Here is an 18,450-nt window from a genome sequence, read left to right as displayed (position 1 = left end):
CCTCTTGGTCTGTTCAAAGTACTGCCCCTTGGTCTATGTAAAGGTTCCTCATGAGCACAATGAAGTGTTCTGGAATTCCCATTCTTCACAATGTTATCCATAATTTGTTATGATCCACAGTCGAATGCCTTTGCATAGTCAATAAAACACAGGTAAACATCCTTCTGGTATTCTCTGCTTTCAGCCAGGATCCATCTGACATCAGCAATGATATCCCCGGTTCCACATTCTCTTCTGAAACCGGCCTGAATTTCTGGCAGTTCTCTGTCGATGTACTGCTACAAGCATTTTTGGATGATCTTCAGCAAAATTTTACTTGTGTGTGATATTAATGATATTATTCAATAATTTCCAAATTCTGTTGTATCACTTTTCTTTGGAATGGGCATGAATATGGTCTCTTTCAGTCAGTTGGCCAGGTAGCTGTCTTCCAAATTTCTTGGCATAGACGAGTAAGCACTTCCAGTGCTACATCCATTTGTTGAAACATCTCAATTGATATTCCATCGATTCCTGGAACCTTGTTTTTTGCCAATGCCTTCAGAGCGGTTTGGACCTCTTCCTTCAGTACCATCGGTTCTTGATCATATGCTGCCTTCTGAAATGCCTGAACATCGACCAATTGTTTTTGGTACAGTGACCCTGTGTATTCCTTCCATCTTCTTTTCATGCTTCCTGCGTTGTTTAATATTTTCCCTGTAGAATCCGTCACTATTGCAACTCGAGGCTTGAATTTTTTTCTTCAGTTCTTTCAGCTTGAGAAATGCCAAGCGTACTCTCCCCTTTTGGTTTTCTATCTTCTGGTCTTTGCACATGTCATTATAATACTTTGTTTTCTTGAGCCGTCCTTTAAAATCTTCAGTTCAGCTCTTCTACTTCATCATTTCTTTCTTTTGCTTTAGCTACTCCGCATTCAAGAACAACATTCAGAGTCTCTTCTCACATCCATTTTGTTTTCTTCTTTTTTTCCTGTCTTTTTAATGACCTCTTGCTTTCTTCATGTATGACATCTTTAATGTCATTCCACAACTCGTCTAGTCTTCAGTCATTAGTGTTCAATGCGTCAAATCTGTTCTTGAGAAGGCCTCTAAATTCAGGTGGGATATACTCAAGGCTGTACTTTGGATATCATGGACTTGTTCTAATTTTCTTCCACTTAAAGTTAAACTTGCATAGGAGCATTTGATGGTGTGTTCTACAATGGGCTCCTGGCCTTTTTCTGACAGATGATATTGAGCTTTTCCATCATCTTTTTCCATAGATGTGGTACATTTGGTTCCTGTGTATTCCATCTGCTGAGGTCCATGTGTATATGTTGTTGAAAAAAAGGTATTTGCAATAAAGAAGTCGTTGATCTTGCAAAATTCTATCACGCGATCTCCAGGGTCATTTCTATTACCAAGGCCATATTTTTCAACTACCAATCCTTCTTCTTTGTTTCCAAATTTCAAATTCCAATCACCAGTAATTATCAATGTATTGCATATTTGATCGATTTCAGACTGCAGAAGTTGATAAAAATCTTCAATTTCTTCATCTTTGGCCTAATTGGTTGGTGCAAAAATTTGAATAATAGTTGTATTTACTGGTCTTCCTTGTAGGCATATGAATATTATCTTATCATTGACAGTGTCATACTTCTGGATAGATCTTGAAATGTTCTTTTTAATGATGAATGCAGTGCCATTCCTCTTCAATTTTTCATTCCTGGCATAGTAAACCATATTATTTTCTGTTTAAAAATGTCCAATACCTGTCCATTTCAGCTCACTAATGCCTAGGATATTGATGTTTATGTGTTCCATTTCATTTCTGACGACTTTCTATTTTCCTAGATTCATACTTCGTACTCCAGTTTCTGATTATTAATGGATGTTTCCAGCTGTTTCTTCTAATTTTGAGTCATGCCACATCAGCAAATAAAGGTCCCAAAAACTTGACGCCATGTCATTAAGGTGGGCTGGACTTTGAGGAGGCAGCTCTTCCTAGTCTTCCAACCTGAGGGGCTCATCTTCTGTACTGTATCAGACAGTGTTCCACTGTTATTCATAAGGTTTTTACTGGCCAATTCTTTCAGAAGTAGACTGCCAGGTCCTTCTTTCTAGTTTATCTTATTCTGGAAGCTCTGCTGAAAACTGTTCGCCAAGGGTGACCCGCTTATATTTAAAATACTGGTGGCAAAGTTTCCAGTATCACACCAATATGCAAGCCACTACAATATGATAAACTGAGAGACACATGGTGGACCAAGAGGTTAGTAGTGGTTTTCTCTAGAGTTCGAGTAATGGGTGATATTTTTCTTTTTCCTTCTAATTTGCATTCTTTTTTCCTGTGTGATGATAATGCATTCCTTTTATAGGAAAAAAAAATTGTATTTAAGTATTTAAAAATTAAATAAGTTACATGGTAATTATAATTTGAATAATCAAATACTGAAACCACTTCCTACAAGAGAGATTATGGAATTTAATCAAATCATACTATTGTTAAAAAATACATATATTTAGATGTTATTTTGCAAACTCATAGAAAACACTAGAAATGTTGAAGCCTGTCTTTTAAATGGGGAAATTATATCTCTGGAAATTGGAAAATTGGAAAATTTGGCTTAGAACTTTGGGAAGCTAAGAGTACTTGTTCACTGTGCTGGAGCGGAACCCAAGCCCAAGTGTGAATTACAGAGTTGGTTTTTAATAGAATGAAAGTATCCATTTTTGATGCCAAATCTATTATCCTTTAGTACCCAATACACCGGAGATTAAGATCCCACATATTCAGCAGAAGATTTACTGTGAAGCAGTAAAAATAGATTTGGTCATAATTTATGCAGGTGCATATTTATAGGTAGAGCATTAAGCGTTTGAAAAAAATGGTATTGAGAAAAGAAGGAATATTATTTTAGAATATCATTACCCTCCCTAAACCCAAATGCTTTGTATTTATTACAAGCTAAAACTAAAACTTCTTCAATATTTATCAAATGGTTCCCTCAGTTGTATGGCAAGGACTGAGTTAATCGGTTGAATATAGTTATTTAATGAAAAGGAGATTAAGTATGTTTTTAGCCATTATAAGTTTTTGTGAGCAAAGGAAATTAAATTCTTAGAGGTTCTTGCATGTCATATGTTACCTTGAGCTGAAAATATGATTTATAAACTTGACCATCAGTAATTTTCATGTATAATTAAATGTTGGCATAAACACTTCTATAGGTAGCTTGTATCATTCAATTACAGGCCTGAAAATTAAGTCCTGAAAGTTACATAAATGCAAATAATTGAACACAGAGTAAATACCTTATCTGAATGATGGGAATATAGATATGCATATATATTTAGCGCTTTATATCAGTGGCCGTCGATTTGATTCTGACTCATGGCGGCCCTGTGTGTGTCAGTAGAACTGTACTCCACAGGGTTTTCAGTGTCTGGTTTTTCAGAAGCAGATAACCAGGGGTTTCTTCTGAGAAGCCTTTGGATGGTCTCAAAAGTCTAATCTTTCATTTCCAGCTGAGTACATTAATCATTTGTACCACCTTAGCCCTTTAGCTCTTTATAGTGTGATAGTTAATACAGCAATTACTTAGTGTATGTTAATACCATTGAGTCCTCACCACAAACCTATGAAGGAAGCCTATTAGCCAGGGGAGTCAACAGTCTGAAATCTCAGTGGCTTATAACCTGAAGGTTAATTTTACACTTGGGTCAAAGTATAGCCAAGGTTGGAAATGGCTATACTAGTCACTCAATATTGTACCAAATCTCTCAGCAACTTTTGACATTGACCTTTCCCTCTATCTTGATGAATTCTACCTTGTGTTCTGACTCTATGTCACCTATTTTCTAACTCTTCTAACCATGTTCTTCTTCACTTTTATTTGCCATCTAGTCCTCTTCTAGATTCCTACTATGCCAATCTTCAGTATACAGGCCTGAGACAGAATTACCCTCTCTCTCTAGTTGATGTAATTTAATCCCATGACTCTAAATACCACCTTTAAGTCAACAGCCCCCAAATTTATATCTTCAGCCCAGATTTCTCTTTGAGCTTCTTTATTCACTGAGATGTTTTACAGACATCTTTAACTAAACATTTCCAAACGTGGACTATTGACCTCATATGTGTTCCTTTTCAATCCTTTCCTCACTCTCATCATATAGCACCATCTCTTCAGTTGAACAAGCCAGAAACCTGGCAGGTGTTCTCAATGCTGTTCTCCTCATACCTCACTCACAAATTCAAGCCATCATCATGTCTCATCTAGTCTGCCTCCAAAGTGTACTTCAAATCCACCCTTTTCTCCGTGTGGTTTAGTTATGTTGGAGTCGCTTAGCTGGATGATTCTGCCCAGGGATCTCTCACGGAGTTACTGTCGAAATGTTGGGCAGGGCTTCAGTCATGTGAAAGCTTGATTAGAAGTGGAAGTACTATTTCCAAGGTGACTTACATGGCTGGGAAGCTTGCGCTGGTTGTTGGTGGGAGGCCTCAGTTCCTCCCTAAAAGACCTCTCCAGAGTGCTGCTTGAATGTCCTCCTGACATGACAGCCAGTTACCTCCAGGCTGCATTGTCTCTTATGGCCTGCCTTTGGAAGTCACGCACTGTCATTTTTGCATTATTCCATTGGTTACACAGATCAGTCCTATTTAGTGTAAAAAAAAAAAAATTAGTGTAGGAGGGGAGAAAAGGACATTTGGGGGCTATTTTCAGGACTGGCTAACACAACAGCCAACATTCTAAACTATGCCACAATCATTTCTCACCTAAACACCCTCCCCCCCCCCCAAAAAAACACGTTGCCATCCAGTCAATTACAACTCATGGAGACGCTGTAGGACAGAGTAGATCTGCCCCACAGGATTTCCAAGGAGTGCCTGGTGGATTCAAACTGCTGACCTTTTGGTTAGCAGCTGAACTCTTAACCACTATACCGCCAGGTTTCCCCAACTCTCATCTACTACAATTCCCTGCTTAATAGCTTCACTTCTAACTTTGTTCTCATGTCAGTCTTTTCACACAGCAGTCAGAATGATCTTTTAAAAAAGTGAATTGTCTTGTGGCATTTATCAGTTTAAATACTTTTATACCTTTCTATTGAATTTAGAATCAAATCCACGCTCCTTACGCTTCTCTGTAAGGTCCTCAAAATCTGGTCTCTGCCCTCCTTTTCAACCTTATTCTCAGCCTGTCTCCCTTCACCGTCTTTGATCAAGTCACTCTGGTCTTCTTCCTGCCCCTCACCGACCCAGGCTCTCAACACTTCAGGACCTTTGCACATGCTGTTCCCTCACGTGGAGACTGTTCTTCGTTCTCTACTCCACCCCATCACCCCCACCCAATCTGACAGCTTCTACTCATTCTTTAGTTTTCAGATTAAGTATTTCCTCAGAGAGGTCCTCACTGGCCCCCAACCTAAAATTTTACCCAGTACTTTTCCATTATAATATTTATCACAATTTATAATTGCAAACAGTTAAAGTGCTCAGCTACTAACAGAAAGGTTGGAGGTTCAAGTCCACCCACATGTGCCTCAGGAGAAAGGTCTAGCAATCTACTTCCAAAAAATCAGCCATTGAAAATGCTATGGGGCACAGCTTTACTGTGACACACATGGGGTTGCCATGAGCTGGATTTGACTTGATGGCAACTGGTTTTATTTGTGTTTATTTAATTACTATCTCCCCTCTAAGGTGGCACAAGCCAAGACTCTCCTTTGTTCACCATTCTTTGTCAAGTGCCAAGAGGGCTGGCAGGAAAATAGTAAATCATTAAATTTATGGGATAAAATGAATAAATGAATGACTTTTAATTTTTAAGTGAGGATTTCAGCTGAGCTCTCAAATTTCAATTTGTGTATTTTTTTTATTTTAAAACTTAGCCAACAGTCCAACCTTACTATAAATGAGAGACAAGAGATTGGAAAAACAACAAGAAAAGTTTAGATAAAATTTCTTTGCTTTATTCTGATAACTTTTTAAAATTTTTTTGCCAAATGCTTGAAAAAGATTATTCTCTTTGGACTATTGATTTTTAGAATGGGTTATAAAAGATTTAAGAGCATTTTACTTCATTCAAGATGATTTCCATAAGTAGGAAGATGATGAAGAAAACCACCAAGCCAATTACTGCATTTGAATCAATAAGTACACTTTACATTGTTTGTCAGACATTTTCTTACCAAATGGCTTAGATAACAGCATCTGTTCTTATTTGTATGTGTGTGTTCTGCTCACACATATCAAATGAGGAAAAGCCAAAGGCTTTATTAAGCAATGGAAAGAAGCTTGTTGTCAACTAGTTCATGCTGCTGCAGTTCTGTCCATAACCCAGAGGAAAATGTAAGGCTGATGTGTTTGCTTTTGAATCACAAAACATGTGGCATTTTTAGGAATTACCACCCCGAGGGTAATTTAAATGCTGCAGGACATATTTATCTGCTGGTATAGGGTCTAGGAATACAGTGTTTTTATTCTGGCATTTCCTCATCCACCCAGCTACCCCGCTATCCCTGTAAATTAATATATATATATATGGTGAGGTTATTTGCAAAAACATTTTGGAGATTACTTTCACTTTGCTTATCTGCAGTCCCTTCACTTGTTTAGGAGTCCCTGGGTGGTGCAAATAGTTAATGTGCTTGTCTGCTAACCAAAAGGTTGGAGGGTCAGGTCCACTCAGAGGTACCTCAGAGGAAAGGCCTGGCTATCTGCTTTTGAAAAATCAGCCCCTGAAAACCCTATGGCTCATAGCTCAACTCTGACGCACCAGGGCGAGGGACACCATGAGTCAGAGTTGACCCAACAGCGACTGGTTTTCACTTCTTCAACATGATTGACATATTTTTGTATACCAGGGTCTAGGGTGGAATTGACACCCAAATATGAGAGTCATGGTGTTAGGGATTCCCTCTCCCAGTGGGTATCTTGTGTGCTCAGGTGTCCTGTTTCCCAGTTGATTAGAAACAGAAGTTTAGAAGAAGGTCTGGACCGTTATGGTTAGATAATGTTATAATCTTTTCAATGTGGCAGGAAAATACATGCTACATTTTGGAAAGCTCAACCATAGTCATTTTGTAGAATAATTAAAGATCGTTTAAATAGTCACACAGATAAAGATAAAATTGCACTGTGATAAGTGCTGCAACAAAAGATACATTGTGAATGTAAGAATATATATACATATGCATATACATGTGTCTATAACAGATATATACATGTATGGCAGGAATTTAACCTCATGAGGAAGAGCAGGGAAGGTGCCCCTGAAAAAGTGATATGAAGAAATAATATGAGTTAAGAAAGTGAAGGGGAGGAGAGGAAGAAGGGATTCCAGATCACCAGGCCTGCCTTCAGAGGGGCCCCTGGGTGGGTTCGAATGGCCAACCTTTCAGTTAGTAGGTAAGCACTTAACCATTTGTACCACCCAGGGACTTCTGCCTGAGGATGGACTCACACAAATGAAAGCAGAGCTGAGAGAACAAGGAAGTTAGAGAGTGAGAGTGTCAGAAGCATGGCTGAGAGACACAGTTATCAGTTAATAAGTCTGGGATCCAACCTTGCTCAATCTACCCCTTGAACTTTTCAATTTTATGAGCCATTAAATTCTCTTTTATTAAATTGGTTTATGTGGAGATTGCCAATACAAAAAGGATATCCCTGAAACAGATATTGAGAAGCAGCAGGAAGCTGTGCTGTTACCGAAGCCAGGGATATTTCTAGGGGGAGGGAGGAATCAGCACAACGAAACGGAAGTCAATCACCTCCTGTCTTAGTCAGCTAGTGCTGCTATAACAGAAATACCACAAGTGGATAGCTTTAACAAAGAGAAATTTATTCTCTCACAGTCTAGTAAGCTGCAAATCCAAATTCAGGATGCCAGCTCCAGGGGAAGGCTTTCTCTCTCTGTTGGCTCTGGGGGAAGGTCCTTGCCATCAGTCTTCCCTGGTCAGGAGCTTCGCACCCCAGGGACCCTGGGTCCGAAGGATGTTCTGCTTCCAGCACTGCTTTCTTGGTGGTATAAAGTTCCCATGTCTCTCTGCTCACTTCTGTCTTTTATATCTCAAAAGAGATTGGCTCAAGACGTTCCAATCTTGTAGATTGAGTCCTGCCTCATTAACATAACTGCCACTAACCCCATCTCATCAGCATCATAGAGGTAGGATTTACAACACATATGAAAATCACATCAGGTGACAAAATGGTGGGCAATCACACAATACTGAGAATCATGGCCTCGCCAAATTGATACGCATATTTTTTTGGGAAACAATTCAATCCACGACACTTCTCAAAATCCATATGGGTATCTACAATTCCCTCCAGGATCTGGCTTCAGCCTCTTCCTCAGCCCCATTTCTATTTCTGTTCCAGTCATACGATCTTGATTTCACTTCCTGAATGGGTGTTTCCTTCAAAATGCTGTTCCACCCACCAGACTCTCCTTCCATCTGTGCCAACTTAATTTCTTACTCATCCTTCAAGTCTCAGCTAAAATTCCATTTCCTCGAAGTATGAATTCCCCTAATCCCATAGCATGTACTATAGCTATAGTTACATGTTGCCTAAGCATGTGGGGTCACCATGGGTCTGACTCGATTCGATAGCAACTAACTAACAACAACAATAACTAGCATAGGGTTATTTTGCAGATGTACTGGGGTAGCACTATGCTTATCTCCTGGGACATCTGGATGTTGATACTGACACTCGGCCAAGGTAAGGATGTAATGTACTAGCTAGGAATTTGTAATATTCCATCTAAAATTCATAAGTCCCCTGACCAACCAAAAACCCATAGCCATTGAATCGATTCTGACTCATAGTGACCCCATAGGGTTTCCGAGGCTGTAAATCTCTACAGATGCAGACGGCCACATCTTTCTCCTATGGAGCCGCTGGTGATTTCAAACCGCCAACAGTTCAGTTAGCAGTAGGTTGCTTTAACCACTGGGCCACCAGGGCCCCTTAAAGTCCCCTGAAGGCACCCAGTATTAACTTGTCCACAGTGTTTAGTGATATATGGATTGACAGTTTACACCTGGTTTCACAGATTATACCAATCGCCTTTAAGTCAACCCCAACTCATGGCAACTGTATGTGTGTCAGAGTAGAACTGAACTTCATAGGGTTTTCAGTGACTGATTTTTCAGAAATAAATCTTCCAAGGTGCCTCCGGGTAGACTTGAACTACCAGTCTTTTTGGTTAGTAGCTAAGTGTGTTAACCATTTGTACCACCAGGGACTCCAGCTGCTTATAAAGCCTGGTTTCAGCTACACAACTGGTGGGTATAAAAGACCGCTCAATAAATGTGTGCTTCGCTCACAGCAGGAGAGGCATGTGTCCCTTGTACTGGACTATAATCTCCACAAGGGCAGGGACCATGCCTGGTTTTGCATTCCATTTTCTCCTGACATCTGCCATAGTGCTTGATACATCACCGTAAGTCAGGATTCAACCAGGGGAGCAGATGCCACTCTCAATTTTTACAGAAGTGAATTTCATGCAAAGAATTGGTTGCACAGATGATGGAAGAGGCTGAGGAGCCAACCAAGGCACGGTGAATAAGCCCAGATGTTAGCAACAAAAGGGAGCTGGTACCACCCCTAGGCTGGAGGAATAGAGGGAGGAGGTGGTGTACCAGAGCCCAGGGGCCAAGGTCACCTGGTGGAGGCTGGAACCATGGCAGGATTGTCAGGTGGGAGCTGAAGCCATGGGGGAGACAGCCATAGCCATTGCCAGGGATGCTGCCCAAGGCAGAGAGGGAAAAGAACTACCTTAGCTTCTCCTCCCTCCCTCTGCTCTCCTACCTTTTACCCATGTCTCCTGTTACCTGAATGCAGCCGGAACCAGATGACCCAGAAGTCTGGGAAAAGCACCTGTAGAAATCAATCTTCTATGGAGGAAGAGTGAGGAAAAGTCCTAGGATTTTCATAATAAGTGCTCGGTAAATACGTGCTGGATTAGTGGATCAAACCAAATTATGCACATAACTAGGAGAACAAACTGATTCAACATTCTAGGGGAACCAAGTTTTGACAGTGCAAAGGGTCTAGATCTTTAACAGAAATGTGTTATACAGGCCCAAGGACTGAGCCAGGAGCCCCACCTGGGACAGACCGTGGAGAGGACGCAGTCTCCCTGGCTACTCATTTAGTGATGATTCTACTACTCATCAATCCTCCTTCTGGCTGACTCTTTCTTTAGCTATGCTAAGTGTTCTTTAACTTGGGATCCATTTAGACTTTGTAACAATCCTTTGTCTAAAAACTTTATCTCATTCTTTTTTTTGTTTGGTCTTCCTCCTTCTTCCCAAGTCTATTTTTTTTTTTATACACTACTATTTTTTTTTACTGTACCTTAGATGAAGGTTTACAGAACAAACTAGTTTTTTATTAAACAATTAATACACACATTGTTTTGTGACATCGGTTACCAGCCCCATGACATGTCAACACTCTCTCTTCTCGACCTTGGGTTCCCAATCACCAGCTTTCCTGTCCCCTCCTGCCTTCTAGTCTTTGTCCCTGGGCTGCTGTGCCCCTTTAGTCTTGTTTTGTTTTATGGGCCTGTCTAATCTTTGGCTGAAGGGATTTCAGTATTTAACTTTTTTATTTCTCTCGCTTCCAATTTCCTTAGGAAGGGAGCATAGCATTAGTGTCTGTGAGTCCCGATAGCAAAGAAGATAATAACCTCCCAATTTTGGAGAAATATATGGATATTCCAAATTGTCTTATAAAAAGTCATTAAATCTATAGACCATCACCTGTCAGTTTGTCGTACTGTGGTGATTTACACATTGCTATGATGCTGGAAGCTATGTCACCAGTATTTCAAATACCAGCAGAGTCACTCATGGTGGACATGTTCCAGTGGAGCTTCAAGATTAAGACAGAGTAGGAAGAAAGGCTTGGCAATCTACTTCCAAAAAGTAGCCAGTGAAAACCCTATGGAACACAACAGAACATTGTTGAATATAGCCCTGGAAGAAAAGCTTCCTAGATTGGAAGGCTCAATACAATAGCCTCAACAGTGGACTCGAACATACCAATGGCCATGAACACGGCCCAGGACTGGACAACATTTCAATCTGTTATATGTAAGGTTGCCATGAGTCAGAGCCAACTAGACAGCAACTAACATTTCTTCTTCAAAGTCTTTTATGTACTGAAGAGAAAAGGGAAAAACGACAAATCTGGATAAAATACACACATGTACTCACAATGCTGTTGTTGTTAGGTGCCCTTCAGTTGGTTCCAACTCATAGTGACCCTATGGACAACAGAATGAAATGCTCCCTGGTCCTATGCCATCCTCACAATAATCATCTATTAATCTAAGACAAAAGAAAGCCCTAGTAAGTTCCAATATGTCAACAGAATATTCAGTTCTTCCTTCTCTCCCAGATGGAACTCTTGATGTAGTACAATTACCTAAGGATCTAAGAATATGTTAGCGTGTGCTTTTTTGATCTGCACAAATGCCTCATCTACTTTTATTTGCAAACTTCCCCTAGGATACATTGTTAAAGAAACACAAATCCAGAAAATATATATATATACACCCGGTATATTTTTATAGGGTACATCCCATGTAAATATTTAAAAAATAATAACATAGTTCTAATGGCCATTTATTTCAAATATATGTTTGTGTGTAGAAGGAATCTGAATTCCCTTTCTCTCTTTCTCTATGTCGCCCTCTTAAAAAAAAAACAAACTGCAGCAAGAGTGGTTCTCTTGGGCGCCTTCATAGCTGCACAGTGAAGTTGGTAAATTGTAAATTCAAGAAAAATTCCTAAACTAACTGCACTGGGGCTGATTCATTTGTACCAATTAACTTGTTGCCATCGAGTCAATTCCAACTCAGAGCGAACCTATAGGACTGAGTAGACTGCCCCATACGGTTCCCAAGGAGTGGCTGGTGGATTTGAACTGCCGTCCTTTTGGTTAGCAACTAAGCTCTCGAGCACTGTGCCACTAGGGCTCCCTTGTACCGGTAAAACATAACCTTATCCTGAATGTGAGGCTGAGTGTATCTTTCTGTTTCTCATGTTTATAATTTTCAATGATCGATAAAGCTCCGTTCGAGTTTGAAGAAACGAACTGCCAATGGGATTTGTGAAATGCTTTCTCCTTTCAAGTTGCTGCTGAATCAGTTCTCCTTGCTGTTTGTGCACATTCTTTATCTTTTTTCTTACGAAATGGATTGGACAAGTTCGAAAGTTTGTAAAAGCTATATTCTTTTTAAAATGATAGCATGCTATACAAAATAATTCTCAGAGTTGCCTTCCAAAACTTTGCACCCAGAGAAATGAAAGTATGTCATTTGTAGCAGATATTATTGGTGCCCTGTTGTTGTTAGGTGCCATTGAGTTGGTTCTGAATCACAGTGACCCTGTGTACCACAGAACAAAATACTGCCCAGTCCTGCACCATCCTCTCAATCATTATTCTTGAGCCCATTGTTGCAGTCGCTGTGTCAATCCAGCTCGTTGAGGGTCTTCCTCTTTTCCACTGACCCTGTGCTTTACCAAGCATGATGTCCTTCTCCAGGAACTAATTGGTGCCCTACCAAACCCCTTTTACTGGTGCACGCATTGCTCAGCTGCTGTGGCTGGTGACAGATTTTGGGTCAGAACCACCCCCTTCTCAGAGGATTGCCTTTGCCTGATGGGAGCTACATGCCAGGAGGTAGCTGAAAGGTTTACCTGAGAGGGGTGGGGGCTGCCAATGATTGATTAATCAGAGTGTAACAGACCAGCCTCCTTCCCCGTGGGAAGGGCAACCCCATTGTCCAGAGCTCCCACGAAATCACATGCTTCCTTAGGTCCTTCCCCTGATCTCCCCCTCCTCTCACTCCCTTCCAGTTTCTCCTGAAAGCATTCCCTCAAGAAAGCACTTGCACGAGTCCCCATCTCAGGCTGTTTCTAGGGAACACAACCTAAGAACACTGCTTTGATTACCTATTTAGAGTCTAGAAGAAATTAGGCTCCAGGGACAAAAAAAAAGGAAAAAAAAGTTTTTTTTTTTTAGACCTTTCGAACACTATCCACTTGAATTGTTACTACTGGAACTAGTACCTATTTCTCATATCAAGTAGGTACTCTTCCTCTTTCTCTGATTATCGGAAACTATGTAAAGAAAATGTCTACACATTTAAAACCACTTTCACTGACAATTTGAAAGTAAATCTGCTCCAGAAAACTGTTACTATTCTAGGTCTGAGTCCTCATCGCTGTGCCTTCTTTTGGCTTACCTTGTAGCAGGAGACTGAAAGAAAGTTAAAAGCAATCCGCTTATGGAGTACCAACTACATGGTACATATTTTATTTGACTCTCACAATAATTTAGTGAATGGTATATTATTATCTCTACTTTATACATGATGAAATTGATACTCAGAGACAATTGGTAGCTTGATGGATGGACATACAGCTAGTAAATGGCAGAGTAAGGATTCAAATTCAGGTTTGCTGCTGACTACAAAACCACACTCAACCAGTTCAACGAAGTGTTAGAGATTAAGTATGTGTACAGAGGAAAGTCTTTCTAAATCCAACTCCTATATATACATGCCCATCCAGACCTCCTTGGGTCCCTTCTCCTGTGCTATGTGCCCATCCTCAAGTTTCTGAAGTTTTCCAGCCAGTAGTTCCCACCATGACTTTCATAGAATTGCCCTTGAGCACTGGAATGGCCTTGCCAGTGCCTCCACTGGCAGGTAGCCGGTAACCGATTGATGCAAGAGTACAGAAGCCTAGCTCCTTGTCTATGCTCCAGAGCTCCCCATCGGTCAGACTGAAGCTGGGGCTTCATTGGAAAGCTCACCTTTGTTTGGTTTTTCTCCTTCTTTGTCCTGCTTCACTCCTCCCTTACTAGTCTTCCCTGGGAGCACTTCCTTAACCAACCACTTTGTGATCATTAAGGTTGTGTGTCAACTTGGCTGGGCCATGATTCTCAGTGATTTGGCAGTTATGATGTAGTTTGGCAGTTGTATAATGATGTAATCACCTTCATGATGAGATCTGCTGTGAATAGCCAATCAGTTGAATGGGAGTTTCCTTGGGGGTATGGCCTGCATACAATATATATGGATTTTCTGGCAAAGCTTAATGGCTTTTGCTCTGCTCTGGATCCTGCATTCAGCTTGTCAGCATCTGACCTGAAGTTCTTGAGACTTGGGCCAGCAGCCTACCATCTTACCTGCCAATCTTGGATATAATAGCCTTCTCAGTTATGAGCCAGCAGCCTACTATCTGACCTGTGGATCTTGGGTTTGTCAGCCCCTGCAGCTCTGTGAGTCAGAAGAAGCCTCCAGCCTGACACCTGACCCACGGGCTTGGGGCTTGCCAGCCTATACTACCGTGTAAGCCATTTCCTTGAGATAAATCTCTCTCTCTCTCTCTATATATATATTGGAGCCCTGGTGGCACAGTAGTTAACAGCTTGGCTGCTAAACCCAAAGCTCAGAGTTAGAATCCACCAGCCCCTCCTTGGAAACGCTATCGGGCAGTTCTACTTTGTCCTATAGGGTCGCTAGGAGTCAGAATGAACTTGATGGCAATGGGTTTGGGTTTTATATATATAACACACATATATATGTATAATGTATATATTATATACATATATAATTATATGTATATTACATGTATACATTATCAATGTATACAATAATATATATACATATATAATATTTTATAAAATGTATATACTTTTTTATATATGTATATACATACATAACCCAAAAACCCATACATATATATATATTTCACTAGTTTTGCTTCTCTAGAGAGCCTAAGACACACTTGCTCTTGAATTCTCAGCTGAGGGCCTCCTTCAGAGAGAATCTGAAGTAAGACAATATACATAAAGGAATAAAAGAGGCAGATACTAGGAAAAACACTTCGGCGTTCTCGCCTTGCATGCGGGAGACCCAGGTTTGATTCTGGCCACTGCATCTCAGGCACAGCCACCACCCGTCTGTCAGTGGAGGTCTGTGTGTTGCTATGATGCTGAATCGGTTTTCAGTGAAGCTTCCAGAAAGACTTGGCGAACTACTTCTGATAATCAGCCAATGAAACCCTGTGGATCACAGCGGTCTGATCTGCAAGGAATCATGGGGATGGCACGGGACCGGGCAGCGTCCTGTTGTGCATGGGGCTGCCGTGAGTGTGGACCAACTCCATGGCAGCTAACAGCAGCAGCAGCAGATTACTGGGGAGGTGACCTTGACAAACATCAGAAGAGGAGCGGGAAGTGAGACAGGGAAGGGAAGGCGGCCAGTGAAGGAAAGGGTGTGTTATCAAGCAAATTACTGTTGTGGGCAATTTGACTTTAATTCCACTGGGGAATCTAGGAGTCAGTGAGAATGTGCACCTCAGAGCAATCCCAGCAGAGGGGTGAGGGAGCTGGGGTGTTTATACACAGAATCTGTTCAGTCACTGGTTGAGGGCTGCTTCAGAGGGTGCTAATTCTCAGGGACTTCTGGCCTGCTGTACAAGTGTCGGAGATAGCCCCAATGCATCTGGAAGTCAGGCTTGAGAGCTCTGTAGTCAGAAGTCAGAAGAAATGGGTAGAGCACTGATAGTGTCAGCAGGAGACATCAAAACTGTATTTGATGTAGGTGTCTAACACACATCATTTATGGCGGTATGTCAAACCCCTTCCTTAAAGATTAAATGTCACATTGAACCCAAAACAAACCCCCATGTCCACTTGTAAGATGGGGCTTGTTGCCTCGCTCTTTCTGTTAATTTACCAAAAAAAAAAAAAAGCAAACTCATTGTCGTTGAGTTGATTCTGACTCATAGCAACCCTATAGGACAGAGTAGAACTGCCCCATCAGGTTTCCAAGGGTGGCTTGTAGATTCTAACTGCTGACCTTTTGGTTAGCAGCCCTAGCTCTTAACACTGTACCACCAGATCTCCCCTGTTCACGTAGTGAATATCATTTCCTGTTTACTTAGTGAATGTCACTTAACCTCCTTCCTGGAATTTGTTTGCACTCTGATGCTGTTCCTTGTAAAATAAACTTTCCATTATCTGTGTGACAGCATATGATTGAGTCACCTACGTGGTGTAATAGAAATAGTCCTGGGATAAGAAATGAACAAGCTATGCTCTTGTCCCACCTCTGCCACTTATAAGGATTTGGGCATTCTGTGCCCAGTTTCTTCATTAATAACATGACTGAAATGGGACTGGATAATGTCTAAATGCCTTCATTTTAATATTACAATACTAAGAAATTATGTAATTAATATCTATTTTTATTTTTAATATAAAAATGTTACATTAGTCATTAGCAAAATGGAGAACCTTTGTATTGTCTCATCCACAGTAATATGTTTTGCTTACACATCAATAAACATTACTCATGATGCACATATGAATTATTTCTCCTTTGAATTTTCTCAATGTTAAATTTTTTTCATCAATTTCCATAGGATTATATCTTTTAAAACATAATGGTGTTCGTCTGGTGTGATGGTGAGAAGTATAAGGAAGCTAGTGGGTTGGCCCTACTTAGACAAAGTGGTGAAAGAAAAGAATGAGCTCGGGGCTAGAGGGTCACAGCTCAAGTGTCTTGTAAAAGACTTGTAGCTTTTTTACCCCTTAAAGAAAGCCTTACTTCTTGTACTAACAAGGTTGATATCACCGAACACCAAACCCAGGGTTTTATCCTAAATGTGACTGAATTACAACACCAATTAAATTCTAAACCTCAAATGGTGTCTGGAGTTAAAGTGAGGGTATTGATTGGGAAGAAATAGGATCCTGAAACTTGAGATGGGGACATACAGGTAGGAAATCTGGAAGCTAGGTACACTGAGCCCCTAAATTCTGTTGAATCACTCCTCCAACATAACCAGCCTTCTCACTCCCACCTGAAGAGATTATTCCAACTTTTTCTGCTAAATCACTCTCCCCAAGGAAAACCACCCCTCTCACTCTATCTGACAAGATTAACCTAGCTGTGTCTGAAGAGTCTTTGTCTGAGGCATTGCCTGGGGTGGTGTCTGAGATATTGCCTGGGGCACAGCCTGAGGAAAATGCCTTCCAAGACATTGCTGAATATCCCCAGGACCAACCCCCACCACCCATTTTTGCTTCTAGGCTTAAGTCTAGCAAGCCCCAAGAGGTCAAGTACAAAGTGTGACCTATGAAGAAGCACACTACTCTCCAGAAAGAACTACTTGATTTTTCTAACATATACAAGCAGAAGCTTGTGGAATATGTGTGGGAATGGCTATTATGGATGTTAGATAATGGTACAAGGAACATGAAATTGGATCAGTCTGAGTTTATTGATATGGGCTCACTAAGCACAGATTCTTCATTCAATGTTTTAGCTTGAGAGGTTAGAAAAGGATCTAATAGTTTATTTTGTTGGTTGATGGAAGCCTAGATCAAGAGGTGGCATACACTAAATCAAGCTCAAATCCCAGAACTGCCTTGGTGTACTATAGAACAAGGTGTCCAAAGGCTTAGGGAAATTGGTATGTTAGAATGGATTAATCAGGTTGAATCCACAGATCCACCCAGAGAATGCCCAGAGGACATAACTTTCACCACAACTGTGAGGAACAAATTTGTGAAGGGAGCCCCAGCATCCTTTAAGACTGCTGTGATTGCCATTTTATGTAGGTCAGATTTGACAGTGAGAATGTCCCTAAATGAATTAAGATGCCTAACTACTATGGGACTGATTGGACAGTGCAGTGGCAGGGGCTAAGTGGCAGCACTTCATCTCTAAAGACAAGGTGGGCATGATTACCATAATGAACAGCAGAGTCAAAACAGTAATCAGAATAATCTGACTCACATGGACTTACGGTGTTGGCTACTTAGTCATGGTGTCCTTAGGAGTGAAATAGTCAGAAACCTACTATATACTTTATCGGTACAAGCAGAAGAATTCCAGGTTAAGTGGACAGCAGTCTAACCTGAATTGCCAGAATAGTGTCACAGCCCCTCAATCAATTCTCAGACTTGGGTCAGTTTACAAAACCACAACCTCTTGAATGAAGGAGAGGCCAGATCCCCTTGAGGAAGGACCTCACTACACTGCCAAAGATTTATACTGTTAGTCTTTCTCCCACCCTTCCTGAAAGGGATCTACAGCCTTTTGTGAGAGTGACTGTTCACTGGGGAAAAGGAAGTAATCAGACTTTTGGGGGATTACCGGATACTGTCTCTGAAATGACACTAATTGCAAAACAAAACCAAAAAACCAAATCCGTTGCCATCAAGTCGATTCCGATTTTAATTCCAGGAGACCCAAAATGTCACTGTGGCTTACCAGTTAGAGTAACGGGTGCACGGAGGTCAGGTTATTAACACAGCACTAGCTCAGGCCCATACTACAGTGGTCCAGTGGGTCCCCAAACCCATCCTGTAGTGATTTCCCCAGTTCCAGAATGCATAATTGGAATAGATATATTCAGCAACCGG

The sequence above is a fragment of the Elephas maximus genome, chromosome 25 (assembly GCF_024166365.1).
Source record: "Elephas maximus indicus isolate mEleMax1 chromosome 25, mEleMax1 primary haplotype, whole genome shotgun sequence".
Lineage (NCBI taxonomy): Eukaryota > Metazoa > Chordata > Mammalia > Proboscidea > Elephantidae > Elephas > Elephas maximus.
The sequence above is the reverse complement of the archived record's forward strand: the minus strand, read 5'-3'. Positions refer to the sequence as shown.